Source organism: Malus sylvestris, chromosome 7 (assembly GCF_916048215.2).
Source record: "Malus sylvestris chromosome 7, drMalSylv7.2, whole genome shotgun sequence".
Taxonomy (NCBI): Eukaryota; Viridiplantae; Streptophyta; class Magnoliopsida; order Rosales; family Rosaceae; genus Malus; species Malus sylvestris.
The window spans coordinates 14,029,788-14,046,347 of NC_062266.1; the positions used below are offsets into that span (position 1 = coordinate 14,029,788).

The 16,560-nt window shown below is 35.7% G+C and overlaps 1 long non-coding RNA gene across 1 annotated transcript; it reads right to left on the minus strand.

The window, feature by feature from the left end:
• Positions 1–435: 435 nt before the first annotated feature.
• LOC126630534 (uncharacterized) lies at positions 436–1,618 on the minus strand. Its single transcript, XR_007626027.1, has 2 exons — positions 1,177–1,618; positions 436–899 (listed from the first exon to the last, which is right to left on the minus strand). It is a non-coding gene; the product is annotated as an uncharacterized LOC126630534 (long non-coding RNA).
• Positions 1,619–16,560: the final 14,942 nt, after the last annotated feature.

Sequence of the window (16,560 nt, forward strand, 5' to 3'; positions counted from 1 at the left end):
GCGAAAATATACTTAAAAGAAAAATGCGTTTTTATGTTTTGAATGTGACAATATGGTATGTATATACTTATTTAGTATTATGTTTTTCATTTGATTATTTATTGGTTTAAAATATATTTTCCTTAATGAGTAACGGGTCGGGTCGTTTTACCTGTTTATTTTAACGGGTGTTACACGACACGACCTGTTAAGATATCAGGTATGACACGAAAACGACACGAACACGAAAAACACGACACGAATGCCAGATCTAACTACCACCAGCCTTCTCAAAGAGGTTAACAATATTATTAAAATCTCATATTAGGCACCAGGGTTTATTCATTGGATTCAAACTAAGTATCTCTTCCCAAGAGAAGGTTGCATATGTTGTGGAAAAGCACAAATAAAGGTAACTACTTGTTCACGATTATTGGTTAAATTTTTAATCACACATTGAATAAATTTAGTAGAAGATATAATATTAATAGCAACAATAGTATCATTCCAGCATAAGCAAAGACCCCCAGTTCATCCCACAGAATCACAGCAAAATACATTGTCAAAATGATTAACATAAAAGTTCTTAGGGACCTTATCAAGGGACACCTTAACTTCAAGCAAGCAAAAAAAGTCCAACTTAACTAAACTCCATAGAAAATTAAAATTACTACTAAAGTATTTCCTCCTAATACCCCTACAATTCCACGATAGACACCTCATAAATCCAGTTCTTTGAGATAGCTAGTTCCTTCCTGAGTTGCCAACTCCTCTCAGATTTTCTTCCTTGGGCTCATCATTCCAACAGTGGCTCTAGGAGTAAGCCAAGACCCCTCAGCAGCCAAACTTGCATTCACAGCATCCCTAGAAGACTCACCCATGTTCTCAGCAACCCTACTTCCTCCAACAGACCCTCTATCCTGATTTTGAACAAAAACACACATAACAGCTCACTAAGTAATTAACATAACTAGCCAAGCTAAACGTATACAAAATTAAAAAAAAAAAAGAAAAAAAAAAAAAAAGACAATAGAAGCACTCCATAAAAAAAATACCTATGCAATGAAATTGAACATACACCAAACAATTAACGAACCCAGGGGGAACAAAGGCCCCCATAAATTCCACCCTAAATAAATTCTAACTATCTTGCCTTCGATGCACAATAAAGCAATTGTAGTTATCAATAAGACTTACCTTTTGCATATTCTCAGCATTCTTTGCAGTACTCCTCCAATCTTTAACTAAATCTGGGCGTAGCACCCATTTGTTCTTAGCCACCTTCCTTACTTCCTTACCAACATCTCTATGAATTTTAATCTTCTCATCTTCCTATGATTCAACCCCAGTCATTTGTCCAACTACCTCCATCTCAACATTATCTTCCTCATGATTCACCACAGATGGAAAACAAAACACAACATCTTTTTGCAATTCATCCTTCACATCGTCATCAACCTTAAAATCTTCAGGAAATATTAGTGGTTCATCGTCAAACACCCTGTCAATCAAGAAACATCCACCATTCACCTCTAGCTCAGAACACACATGTCCCTCCATTCTTCTTCGACCACAGTAGAAACAAACTCAAATAACTTTCATAGCTAATCAGGATAGGATGATCCTTATCCTGATTAACAATCATCACCCTCTTTAAGGGGAACCGTAAATCAACCTCCACCAGCACTTTCACAAAGACCTTATTTAGTCTCAGCGTAACCTCATCCACATGTAAAACGTTTCCTAGAGGCTATGTAATCACCCTTGATAAGATTCTCCTCCTTAAATCTAGGAAGCCTCACCCAAACCATTAACTTATTATTTGAATCCAGATCACCGAACTCCATAGTCCAATCATTCAGATAGAATATTTGGCCAAAAACATACCTGGGCTGATTACCCATGGCATACTTTTTATCGGCATCATCATTCATAAATTCAACCGTAAACCACTTCCGCCTAAAGTGGTCCAGGTAGAATGTATTCTTGACTTCATACTTCTAGAGGAGGCCAAGCGTCCACTTAATTAGCCTTGGTTCCGAAGGTTGTCCAAACATCTTGCCCATAGGCACCCTACTTTGCATATTCTCAACATTTAGAGTAGAAGAAAGGGTGTACGTACTCACCCTGGCGAGATAAGGAAAATAACTGTTAGGGACTGTTGGTCTATTCTCTCTCCTAGATTAGATCACAGCCACACATCTAACAAGTAATCAAAACATAAGAAATTCACATGGCTCTCATGGCCTTTACAAATCAAAACTTTACACTTGGCATTCTAAGCATATGTGGATACACCATTTAAATTATAAAACTCATTCTATCAGCTTATAACTTATAATTCAACACTTCCCTTTTATTTTTGAGCTGATTCCACACCAATCATGTCTTTGAGATAGTTGAACTGATCCTTGGTTAGGGCTTTAGTGAAGATGTCTGCAACTGGATCATTTGTTAGACAGTACACTAGGTCAATAACCCCTTCTTATAGTGCATCCTTGATGAAATGATACCTTCTATCAATGTGCTTGGTTTTCTGATGGAACATCGGATTATTGGTGATTGCAATTGCATCTATATTGTCACAGTGCACTGGAGTTGCTTTAGTTTGTAATTCACCAAAGTCTTCAAGGAAAAACCTGAGCCAAATAGCTTGAGCAACACAATTTTGTTTCACTGAAGCCCATGAAAACACCCCACTGCCAAAAGAAAAAGCATATCCAGAAGTGCTTTTGCTGTCATCAACCGATCCTCCCCAACTACTATCACAAAACCCAATTAGCATTGCATTCTTTCCCTTTACATACTCCAAGCCATAATCCAGGGTGCCTTTAATGTATCTTAGCACTCTTTTAGTAGTACCAAAATGCTTATTTGTGGGACTGTGCATGAACTTAGCAAGGAGACTGGCAGCATACATTATATCTGGTCGAGTGGCAGTAAGATATAGCAAGCTTCCCATAATTCTTCTATATTGTTCCTCACTTGCTGATCCACTACCATCATCTTTACACAACTTATCTGATGGGACGAGGTGTGAATACATATTTGCACTCACTTAGGCCAAATTTATTCAACAGATAAGCAACATTCTATCTTTGGTGAATAAAAGTACTAGAGTGAGTTTGAATAATTCCCATGCCAAGAAAATGATGGAGAAGACCCAAATCAGTCATTTCATACTTGACCATCATATCCTCCTTGAATTCTTTCAACAGATCATTGCTATTCCCTGTATACACTATGTCATCCATATAAATTGAAACAATCAGAATTTCATCTCCCCTTGCTTTGGTGTAGAGGGTAGCCTCACTTAGACTCTTCATAAAACCACATTGTGCAAGATAAGTGTCAATCTCCCTATACTAGGCTCTAGGTGCCTGTTTGAGACCATAGAGAGCTTTATGAAGTTTATACACCTTGTCTTCCTTTCATGTGATCACAAATCCATCAGGTTGTTCTACATATACCTCTTCTTCCAGAACACCATTCAGAAAGGCAGATTTGACATCAAGCTGATAGAGTTTCCAACTCTTTTGTGCAGCTAAAGCAATAAGAGTTCTTATTGTATCCAACCTAGCAATAGGGGCAAAAGTCTGATTGTAGTCTATTCCTGGTTTTTAGGCATATCCCTTCGCAGCAAACCTTGCCTTGTTCTTTTGCACAGTTCCATCAAGATTGAGTTTGGTCTTAAACACCCATTTAATTCCAATTATAGGCTTGTTTGATGGTCTGCCTACCAGTTCCCAGGTTGCATTTTTTTCAATCATGGAGAGCTCATCCTTCATGGCTTTCATCCAAGACTTATCCTCAGTAGCATCTTCATACTTCTGAGGTTCTATAATACATAAGTTGCATTAAGCAAGTACATCATCCAAGTTTCTCCATTTCAATGGAGTATGATAAAAAACTTGAAAATCTTTCACACCTTCACATGATCTGCTAGAAGACTCACTTGACTATACTTGTGGAGTAATCTGAACGTCATCAGTACCACTTGGAGTTTCTCTCAAACTACCAGGTGACAAGGTATTTGAGACTTGAGTCTCATCTTCTGTGAACTCACTTCTTGGTATTTCAATAGACTATCATTCATAGTTGGGCATAGTTACATGTTTCTCTGTGCTTCCTTGCCAGTCCAAACTTGAATCTTCATCAAACACAACATCTCTCGACAATATTATCCTTTTAGAGAGTGGATAAAAAACTATGTACCCTTTCTTACACTTTGCATAACCAACAAAAACTCCCTTCAGACTCTTAGCTTCTAGTTTGTGCCTTAGCTCAGATGGAGTGTGGATATAGCAAACTGAGCCAAAAACCTTCAAATGAGCAATTCCCGGTTTCCTTCCACTGTAGGCTTCAAAGGAGGTTATGTTGTTAAGAGACTTAGTAGGACATCGATTCAGAATAAAAACTGCAGTATGCACAGCTTCTACCCACATATAGTAAGGCATCCCTTTATCATGTAGCATAGACTTGGCCATTTCAACCACATTTCTATATTTCCTCTCCACCACTCCATTTTGTTGTGGAATGTATGCAAGAGAAAGTTGCCTTTGAATGCCTTCTGTATCACAAAACTGATTGAATTCAGTAGATATGAACTCCCTTCCTCTGTCACTCCTCAGACATTTCACCTTTAAACCAGTTTGCAACTCAGTCATTGCTTTGAACTTCTTGAAGCAAGAGAAAGCATCAGATTTATATCTAAGGAAGTATACCCAAATAATTCTTGTTGCATCATCCACAAGCAGCATAATATACTTGTTTCCTCCAGTGGATTCATTTCTCATTGGCCCACATAAATCAACATGAACTAATTCGAGTGGAGCACCTGCTCTTTGTGCTTGACCACTAGGAAAGCTTTCTCTGTGTTGTTTACCATATTGACAACCTTCACAGACTTTATCATACTCTTCTAGATATGGTAGACCATGAACCATGTCTTTATCCTTCATCTGTTTAATTCCACCAAAGCTTAAGTGGCCTAATCTTCTGTGCCAAGTCTAAGTACAGTGAGCAAAACTAGTCTTCAACACAAGTTGGTTCTCGGGCCTAAGAGATAGAGGATAGCACTTGTTTCCTTTCATTTTCACACTGATAATTTGACATTCCAGAGAAGGACCATAAAAAACAGTACACATACTTCCACCAAACACAAGATAATATTTGTGCTCATCCATTTGTCCCACACTTAGTAGATTATCCTTTAAACCAGGTAAGTACATGACTTCTCTGATGTATTTCCTCCCTCTATTAGTTTCAATTGCCAGTGATCTCATTTTGCCACATTCACTAACACTTTTGTTGGCATTTGAACTTTCCCTGTAACATTGGTCTTCACATCAACAAGAAGATCAACATTCCCTGTCATATGGTTGCTGTATCCACTGTCAATATACCATTCCCCATTAATTTTTGATTCAGCAACAGCACAATTTGCATAGAATAAGTTTCCAGTCACTTCCATTTGATTTGCATATTTTGCTTTATGAACAGCTTTTCCAACAGTACATTCTTTGCCCCAGTGCCCAAATCTATCACAGTTATATCATTTAGATTTCCCCTTATGCCTACATTCACCATAATGAAATTTGGAGCACACCTTGCACTGAGGTTTTGTACCATCTTGACTCATGATTTGAGCAGAAGTAACATTCTGTGCAGCATTAACAAATGGCTTTTGTTGAAACTTGAGTTTTGAGTCCTACTTCTTGCCCTTCTGATTATAATTTCTCTGTGACTTAAATGTACTAGATTGAGCATACCCTCGATTCTGTCCTTTTGGATTAATAGTAAGAGAAGAAAATGCTCTCTCAGTTGCATCAGAGGAGTGCAAATCAAACCTCTGCTCTTGACTCCTATTTAATATAGCTAGTACCTCTTACAACTCAACAGATTCCAAACATTTGGTGTTTTCTATCACTAAACATATAGGATCATACATCTTAGTGAGACTAATTAACACATTCTAAACTAATTTAAACGAGTAAGATACCCAGACAAGGATTCATCATCACGCATTCTAGTGTATTCAAATTCTCGTCTATGATTTTGGAGTTTCACAAACCTTACCTGATCCCCACCATGATATTCACTATATAATAGATCCCACGCCACTTTTGCTGAGTCTGCGTTTGCGATTCGAGGGAAGATCTGATCGGAGACTACGCTTTGAATGATACCGAGGGCTTTTGCATCTTTCATGAAGATTGCAGCCATTTTCTCATCATCGTCACCATGAGCGTCTGTATCTTCATCAGGAGTCGTAATCCCTTTCTCCACCAGATTCCATAGTCCATGTGACTTGAAAATGGTGACCATTTTGATTTTCCAAAACTCGTAGTTCTCACCGGAGAAAATCTGAGTCCTCACTTCAGCAGTCCCATATCCAGCCATCGCGAGCTTGTGTGAACCCAGAAAACTCAACACTGTTGATGTTTGAATTGACTGTGCACGCCCAGTTCTAATCGCAACCCGACTCCGAGGCCATGTTAGATTGAATCAAACTGTGATTATTCTTATGTTGAATAGACTTGAAGAAGATGATAAAATTGGAAAAAAGTTTCTTCTCACTTTCTACAAGTTGTAGAGGTGCTCTCTTAGATTTCTAATATATCCAATCTTCTCTCTCACACAAGTCGTGAGATAATGAAAATAACTGTTAGAGACTGTTGGATCTATTCTCTCTCCTAGATTAGATCACAGCCACACATCTAACAAGTAATCAAAACATAAGAAATTCACATGGCTCTCATGGCCTTTACAAATCAAAACTTTACACTTGGCATTCTAAGCACAAGTGGATACACCATTTAAATCATAAAACTCATTCTATCAGCTCATAACTTATAATTCAACAAAAGTCCCAAAAGCCTTCATAACTACCACTAGATCCTTCCTTGATTGAGGAACATGGAAAGGGTTTGCCCAACTAGGGATATGAACTAGTTAGTTCAAATTCTAGGCCTCCAGAAGTGAAATGAGTTGGTGGAGGCAGTAACTTGAGAATTGATCATTGGAGAGAAAGGAAATTTTAGTAGGCGAATTAGGTTTGAAGCCAGAAGGAAACCAGATTATATAGACTATGTCAGGAGGAACCCAACCGTAAAAAAATGGAGAACTACTCAAGGTAAACCACCACTTAATCCACTTGTACAGCCTTAGAAAACACATGATTGAGCATTAAGGCAACTGATTGGTCTTCAAGCTTATGATAAATGAATTAATGATGAAATACCTTGTATATAAGGCACACACGCATTTGCAGTGGCCAAGGTAACTCGGAAACCAAACAGTTGCTAGAAAATAATAAATAACCCAAACAGCAGGTTTAAGGCAAAACACCACTGATACACAAACACAGCATACCAAAGGCACGAGTAATTATTGGAGTACAACCTAAAAATAAAGCAAAACCACCTCAAGAAAAGAAAGAGCACACCAAGTAAACCAGTAGAATATGAAATGTAATCTCTGCAACATAGATTAAGGCACACCGTACAAAACACCCTAAAATGATTAGTCAGACTAACACCCCTACGAATCCAATTAGCTTTGAGGTAGCACCAGTCCTAAATCCAAGTGAATCGATTTACCTTTGCGAGAGGAGTTTGCGACGTTACATGCCAGAATATCAATTTTGAACAATGGTTCTGAATTAACCGTTAAAGAGGCCCTTTATTCACCTTGTTTTGGAAGAACGCTGTTAAGCTTTAAAGATATCGGAGATAATAATTATCACATGAAACCTCTAAAAGAACATGGAGATGAATTCCTTTGCATAACTTCCTATGAATATAGTCTAAAACATATTCTAGAGAAGATGGAGCGCCTTCCAAATGGATTGTACATTACAACCATCCGTTCCATTAAGGTCCACTATGTGGTTGGCCCTAACTCTGGGCTTGCATTGGAAACTATGCTTTGGTATGATCATTTTGGACACCCTAAACGTGTTATGATGCGTTGTGTCCTCAAAGTTCACGCAGGTATCTCCTAACCTGAAGGTTAGGCAACGTTCATCATAACTTTACATGCCTAACATGCTCGATGGGCAAGCTAATTACTCGTCCATTTACGAATAAGATCCAAACAGATCCTCCAAAATATCTTCAATGGATTCATGGGGGACATGTGTGGACCCATTTAACCATCTTGCGGACCATTTCGATACTTCATGGTATTGGTTGATACATCTCCATGTTGTTCACACGTGTGCACTTTTTCCACACACAATGTTGCATTTTCCAAATTCCCAGCACAAATTATTAAGTTAAGTGCTCACCATCTTGATTATCCGATTAAGTCGATTCGACTAGATAATGCTGAAGAATTTACATCAAAGACTTTCAATGACTAATGCATGTCAGTTGGGATTGATGTTAAACATCATGTACCCCATGTTCGCACCCAAAACAACCTAACATAAAAGTTCATTAAGCGTCATTAATTGATAGCTCGAACTTTGGTCTTGCTCACCAAACTTTCGGTATTTGCTTGGGGTTATGCAATACTTCACACAACCATGTTGGTTCGCCTGAGGCTCATCTCGGACCAACCTTATTTTGCACTTTAGTTGGTAACTAGATACGAGCTTGACATCACACATTTGTGCGCCTTTGGTTGTGTGGTTTATGTGCCGATTGAGTCGCTCTAACGTGCAAAAATGGGTCCCCAGAAAAGATAGGGAATCTACATCAGTTATGATCCTCTTTCTAACATTAGATACTTAGAACCTTTGACTGGTGATCTCTTTACCTCTTGTTTCGCGGATTCTCAGACAGTCTTCCAGTTGTTAGGGGCAGATAAGAACGTCAAGGTCCTTGAAGATGCAAGATACTTTTACTGATCTTGCAAAAGCGTCGATACCAGCTGCAAACGTGCCTGCAAAGATAAACGTGCCTAATGGACGTCAAACCATTGTCCCAGAAGAATGAGATGCCATTATTGTGTACCAGATAACCCTCGAAGATAGGTTCGCCACACCTAGTCGGCGAACCAGTACAATGGCGGCTAGCCAATTATCTGTTGCTAGCCAAAAGAGTGGCAGACCTATTGATTTAAATGATTCACAAACCCAGAAGAAGAACATCATGGCACTAACTAGTGAACTTAGTTCAAACCCTACCATCGCTAACTCATGCTTTCCAACACATGAGATTATTCTAGATTACGAAAGCATCGTTGAAGAGACGAATTCACCTCTTGAGAATCGTGAAATTTTGTTCCATTATGCTAGCTTGGATGTACTTTAGAATAGGAATCTCTCTTCCCCCAAAACAGAAGCAATGTCTGGAAAAAAAATTAAGGGTTTGATGAGTGGATCATTAATTCCAACCTTTTCTAGGTAAGGACTGTGATAAACTAAAGAAGATTTGGGCAGGAATTGATCACTGATTTAATGAATGGGTTGGGTAGGTTGGGACGGGAAGGAGAGAGAGAGGGATGAGCTGAGTTTGAGATAATAAATCTTTTGTTTTTATTTTTTATTTATTTTTATTTTAGTTTATGTAGTATTTTTTTTTTCAAGTTTTATATTAAACTTAATAAAGAGAATTTTATATTAATTTGGTTTGATACATGGCAAGTTCTAATTGATGGTGGAGTACTGATGTGGTCATATTCATATATATTTTTATCATATTTTTTTTTTGAATTTTGAATATATGAATGGGTTAAATACACTAAATTCTATTATTTTATTTTATAGGCATTCAATGCCGGAGTTATGCGAAAAAGATGAAGAAAATGACGATTTCGGGTATATACAGTAATTTCAATGGAGCAAGAGTGTAATTAACTGCATCAAGGCATATGAATACAATAAGAAGTGGAAACATAGCGGATTCGGAGATCAAAATGGATATGAGAATGCTATTCAATGCATTTAAGGAGAGACATAATTATTTGTTTTTATTATTTCCTTTTATTTTCTTTTTATTTAATAAGGACTTTTCTCTCAAAAAAGGACTTAAAGTCCGGTTTTTTAATTGTTATTTTTCTTTCTTGCCCTTTCTTTTGCCGTGGGTTTTATAAGTAGGATTCTTTCTCCTTAATAAAAAAAAAAGTGAGCCACCAAAACACAATTTTCAACTGGGGCTGCGGCAAGCAAGAGCAAAAAAGGGAAGAATTTTTCTAGTTTTTCTTTCTTTGCTAGGCTAATATATAGCCTAATCATGAGTACTTAATTACCTTGTGACATTGTTATTATCAAGTTTTTATTCCATATTGAGTATCTTTTGCTATTCTTAATGCGCTTGATTTTTATTTAGATGCTTGATCACCATCTAGGTTTTAATTGAGTTGATATGATGTAAGTTAGAGTAGATGCCATACTTAACTTGGATTAGTTTCTTGCAATTGATACCAGAAACACATATTTGTAGATATCAAGCAATTATGGTTTGTGTGATGTTCCAACGATTTTCTTAGAGTTTAATGGGTTCTTATTTGTTTAAATTCATCAAGATGCCATAGAGGATTAACATGTAAGGATACTTTTGATGTAACCAAATAGATGCCAGATCGTTGAATAATTTAGGGATAATCAATATTGGGGAACTACTTTAGCATAATATAATAAGGGATTTAAGTTGAATTGGTTACACTAAATTCAGATGTCTAGGTCTTCTTTCTTATGTTGCCATTTTATTATTTTCATCTATTTTGTTTTCAAGCTTTGTTTAGTTTTCAGTTTATTCAAAATCTCATTTCTTTTTCATTAAAGCTTCTCAATTATAATTTGTTTCAATTTAGTTAGTAAGTCTTTTAGAATCAATTTGATCTCTGTGGAACAATATTCGTGCTTATATGCTATACAATCCTCTTATTCGTATACTTGTGAGCTCTAAAAATTTGAGACTTAATGAGGTTAATTTGGGTTATCTAATTTTCGCAACAAGTTCCTGGTGTCGTTGCATCTTTTAATTGGTTTAGCTTTAATGTTAATTATTCATTTTTTTTAAATAATAAGTTATTTCCTAATTGTCTTGTTTAGCTTACCCATTGTTTTGTTTTTTTTTTGGCAGGTAAGTGGAGCCACTTTCCTTGTTGCCAATACAAAATTCAAGTTTGGGGTTGGATTGCCATTTACATCTTCACTTCCTTGTGACTAAACCCGGGAAGTTTCTTTGTCCAAGAGTTTTACTCATTTCTTTTTTCTTTTTCTTACCTTTGTTGTCTATTTTTGTTATCATTTTTTAGTCTTTTTGTTTTAATTTTGAAAAATATAATGAAAATACATAAAAAAAAAAAAAAATAGAAATTTTGAAAAACGCAAAACAGTTTTATTTTTCTTTGAGTCTTGTTCTTATTAGCTACTTCTCAATTCACTGACAAGATTCGGTTTTAATTTTCTCATAACTTTCAAGAAATTTAAACTCAACATTAGTTCTTTACATTATCTCTTTGTTTTGATCATCATTTTGATGATCCTGATTTGGAAAACTTATATGCACATAGCCTTTTGGATGTGAAACTAGATCATTATTTAAAGCTTCATATGTGAATATAGTGACTTTATATGACTCTTGTGAGCTTTTGAGCCTATTATATAATTGAACCACCATGCATCAATCTCATTTATTCTAGTGCGCATGATCTCATGGTACATGTATTTCTAGAATTTGCTTTATACCTCTCGTTGCATTCATCAATTATTGTAAAATATTGGAAATGACATAGGCATTTTTTTCCTTTCATTTGAGCCTTTCTAGTCAACCCTTATAATTATTTTCCCTAGTTAACTCCGTTGAGCTTTTTTTTTTTTTTTTCTTTAACCCAAATATTTCATACCTGGCCTTGTAAAAAAGTTTCATACCCATCTAAAAAGCTTGCAGCGTAATTTTTTTTTTAGAGGAGAGAACTCAAAATGTCGGAGCTTAAATATTGTAATAGAAAAGAAAAAGTAACGAGAAGAAAAAAAAAACTATTGTTTGCAGTAAACAAAAAAAAAAAAAAAAAAAAAAAAGAGATAAAAAAAAAATTGATGTTATTTCAAGGTTTAACCAAATGAAATAAATTTCTATTTTGTGCTCAAGTTTTAAAGTGCTTCATGGGTTTAAATTTTCTCTATCTCTCAAAGACAATTGTAATGCTCTACAAGTTATTTAAACTTTGTGCTTTGCATACCCTTCATTGTTTAGCTACTTAACCCTCAATGATACACCCCAATCCGGAATGTCCACCAGAATCCATGAATCGAGCTGTGCTGACCGACACCACGAGGATGATGAAGTCATGAAGTGTAGTGATGTGGAAATGTGAATAAATTTAAACCTAAAAGTGCGTAAATGTAAGAGTGCGCTTGTGAGCAGGAATGAACCCATTTCACACATAATGTCAAAGTATAAGTAAAGTACTGTAAAAGTAGAATGAGAATTATACCATCGACGATAATCTCTAATAACAACATTTTGCCAGAAAGCCCTTGTCACACAAAAGCTCTATTACTAAAACCTGGATGGGCGAAAAACAAGGGTGAGCAGAGGCGGAGCCACCAAGGGACTAGGGTAGTCCCTGGCCCATCCTGACTTCATCTGAGGTGTGAACCTCATGGAAGAAGATGAAGCAAACAACGTCATTAAACTGTTTTGATTTTAAATCTTTTCGGCTATCTAATGAAATGATAAGTTTGGCAGGGGAGTTTTAAAAGAGATGTGCAATTTTAAATGGAAAAAGCAACCCCACTTCTGGTTCGATTATCTCACCTAACAGTAATATACACCCTATAATTTTCTAAAGCAACCCACCTTTTTTATTTGCAGACCTCTCCCCCTTTTCCTTCTTTTTCTACTTCTTTTTATTTTCCTTAGCCTTCCACAACCTACCTCTTACTTGGTTGTCTGGGTTTTTACATTTTTTTCTTCTTAGTATTGAATTTAAGAGAGTTTTTTCAGTTTTGTGAGGATTACACAAATTGAATATGTCAACATGTTATAAATTCAACTTTTTACACACACTCATATATATACATATTTGTGAAAAGCCCCTTCTCATTCAGAATTCTGGCTCCGCCACTGAGGGTGAGTGGGCCTAAAAATAAAGCTTTGTAAAAACCTTTTCGAAAACATAATAACCTTTCGCCGTAAAACAAGTATAGTTTCCAAAATAGATATAATACGTATAGTATGAAAATACTTACCATAGCCAGCAATATCTCAGGAAAGCAATACGTCACAAACTTTCATAAATAAACACACGACGTCCGTAATTACGTATTCTCGCATAAACAAACATATCATATTGAGTACTCATTGACATATGTTAACACACGAGTTCATGCAGAGATATTCTGACATGAACAAAACTGGGTGTATTAATGACTTATGCTCTAGTACTACAATCATATGAAGACTGACGCTATGCGCATCACATACGAGTCTTAATTGCCTATAGCAATCTAGAACAGGATTGACACCTACAATGGATCCAAAGCGAGCGTACGGTGCGATGTGAATATACACGTGAAAGACTAACCCTGACCCGGGTGAGTACACACTAGTGCAGCACATGACAAGCAGATAACACAAATATGATCATGCAATGGTAAATCGATAATTCGATAATTCAATAACCCTAGTCAATGAAATACTATTCATAACTGTAAATCTCTAATATTAGAAAGTCAAAAGTCAAGTTTTGTGTCTTAAGGCTTCACCAAAAATAATTGCACCAAAATAACCCTGAAAAAAAAAACGCATTAATTGAAAAGAAATGCAAAGAAATTATTACTAAGGGTAGTTTTGTAGAAAAAAAATAACAATTAAAAGAGAAATTAAATGTGCAAAAAAGAAACCTGATTGTGGAGGACTCGAACTAAACTGCCACAAACTAAGATAAAATAGAAAGAAAAAAGAGAAGAAATTGAACGTATAAAAAGGAAACCTGATCGTAGAGGACTCGAGAGTAAACTGCTGCAAACTGACTGAGAAGATGAATAAACTCCCAATAACTCACAAATCCACATTCAGTAATTCACAAATCCAACATTTGAGAAGGAAGGAAGAAGCTTCAATGTTCCTGCTACTTCGAATGGTTTGAGAAAATTTTTGTTTTCAATTTCATTCTTCGACGCTGCCAACATTTACTAGATTCCAGGAAAAACATAAATTGTGCATTGTGAAGCTCATCGTTCCTCTTCTATATTTGATTCGGTCACAGTTTAAGACCGATAGATTGTTTTTATTCTACTTTGTTTAGTTATTGTATTTCTATGTTCTACATCTATGTACATATTGATTGGATTCTATCAAGCACTTGCCATTTCATGACTCTTGAGAAATCAACTTTGTTTTGCAGGTTCTCCCTTTTTTTTTTTTTTACTATAAAAAACATCATGGCCTCTTCCCATTTGTGCTTCGCCTATTTTTTCATGATGTTCATGGTTACATTTTGCAATCTACATGGAGCACATCCTGGTATTGCAACTCTCATTTCTGCTTAATTATACATACACATAGAGACTCTCTTTTGTAGAAGTTTTAATCTACAAACATGATAAACCTCGCTGTGTAGACGTGTAAACGAAGGAGGGAAAATGAGAATGTGTGAGAAAACTGTTTCGTGGAAGCGGAGAAATAAAACTTAATTATACATTCTTTAGTTTTGCTCCATTGTGAAATTCGAAAGCAAGCTCTTCTCCACTGATACCCAAAGATTTTTATGTGAGTTTTAGTTTTGCTTAAGTTTGGTTTACTTAACCATTCTCCTTTGCTTATATTACTTGCTTATCCCTTCTGGCACTTCTCACACAAGAGTGATCTTCTGTCCTTTTGATCTAGTAGTCGAAAGAATACCATGATTTGTTATTGATGTTGTTCGTTTGTGTTTTCATCAATTTGACTATCTATCGAGCACTTATGGTATTCCTAGCTTGGCTATTCCTCAGTTCTCTGTCGAATCAGAATCATAGTTTTAATTTCAATTGTATTTCGGTTAGTGCAGGTTTGGGATGATCGTTTTTGGATTTCTTTACGTTTGTTTGTCCGACTATAGGCAATCTACCTGTCTCTTCACTTAGTTCTAATGCTATTCTATTGCACAGGCACCTTTGAAGCATGAACAGCAAGAGATGTGGTTTGATTATGTTAATTCGTCTTTTTGAAACCAGAAACCAATGTGTTGCAGGAAGAATTCTTTGGCACAAGGAATTAGAAAGAATATAAAACGTGGTGAGAAAATTGTTGCGGCAAAAGGAAGAAATCAGGATCCAAATTTGATTAGAGTCGAATGTTTGAGTGAGTTTGTTCAATCAGCATGTACAGGTTTGGGAGTTTGTATTCCTAACAATTTTGAAAATTTATCTTCTATTTTATAGGTTTTCAGAATGTTGAAAGATAAAAGTGGAATCATTTTATTCTCATTGGTAGTTTCTTGACTTGCTTACTAATTTGTATGGTACATTATTTTCATTGGAGTATGCATGATTCCTCTGTCTCATCGCTTCTTTCACAACTTAATTATCTTGTGGCATTGTTATTATCAAGTTTTTATTCCATATTGAGTATCTTTTGTTATTCGTAAAGCACTTGATTTTTATTGAGATGCTTGATCACCATTTAGGTTTTAATTGAGTTGATTTGATGCAAGTTAGAGAGATGCCATACTTAACTAGGATTTAGCTTCTTGCAATTGATACCATAAACACCTATTTGTAGATATCATGCAATTAGGGTATGTGTGATGTTCCAACAATTTCCATAGAGTTTAATGGGCTCTTACTTGTTTAAATTCATCTAGATGTCATGGAGGATTAACATGTAAGGATACTTTTGATGCAACCAGATGTCATGGCCATTGAATAATTTAGGGAACTCGATCATCAATATTTGGGAACTTACTTGAGCATAATATATTAAGGGAATTAAATAGAATTGGTTACGGTGAATTCGGATGCCCTAGGTCTTCCTTTCTTATATTTTCATTTTATTATTTTATGTATTTTATTTTCAAGCTTTATTTAGTTTTCAGTTTAATTCAAAATCTCATTTCGTTTTCATAAAGCTTCTCAATTATAATTTTTTTTCAATTTAGTTAGGACTTTTAGAATCAATTGGATTAATCTCTGTGGAACGATATATGTGCTTATATGCTATACAATCTTCTGATTCGTATACTTGCAAGCCCTAAAAATTTGAGACTTAATAAGGTTAATTTTGGTTATCTAATTTTCACAACAAGTACCACTTAACAAAGTCCAATGTCAAGTTAAGCCCTAGACATATTATATATCTTTTCAACAATCAAGTGCATTTCTAATCCTCCCTCTAATTGTTATAGTCTATTCTAACAATATTTACAATTAATTGCTTTGCACATGCAAATCCCCTACCCAAACATAGCCTAAGATTCTTTCTCGCCCTCATAATAAGAATTAAAAAAACCCTTAATTATCAAAACGCTCCTGAATTATCACAAAATTATCACTTCAACCCCTGCTTTTGCAACCCTATCACTTTCGCACCCCTAAACTTTTAACAAGTGTCTCACATTAGTACGATTCATCATTCAACGGAACAGAAAAAAGTTACAAACTATGAAAATAATTTAGAAGAAGAGGAGTTTTGAATGCGGAAT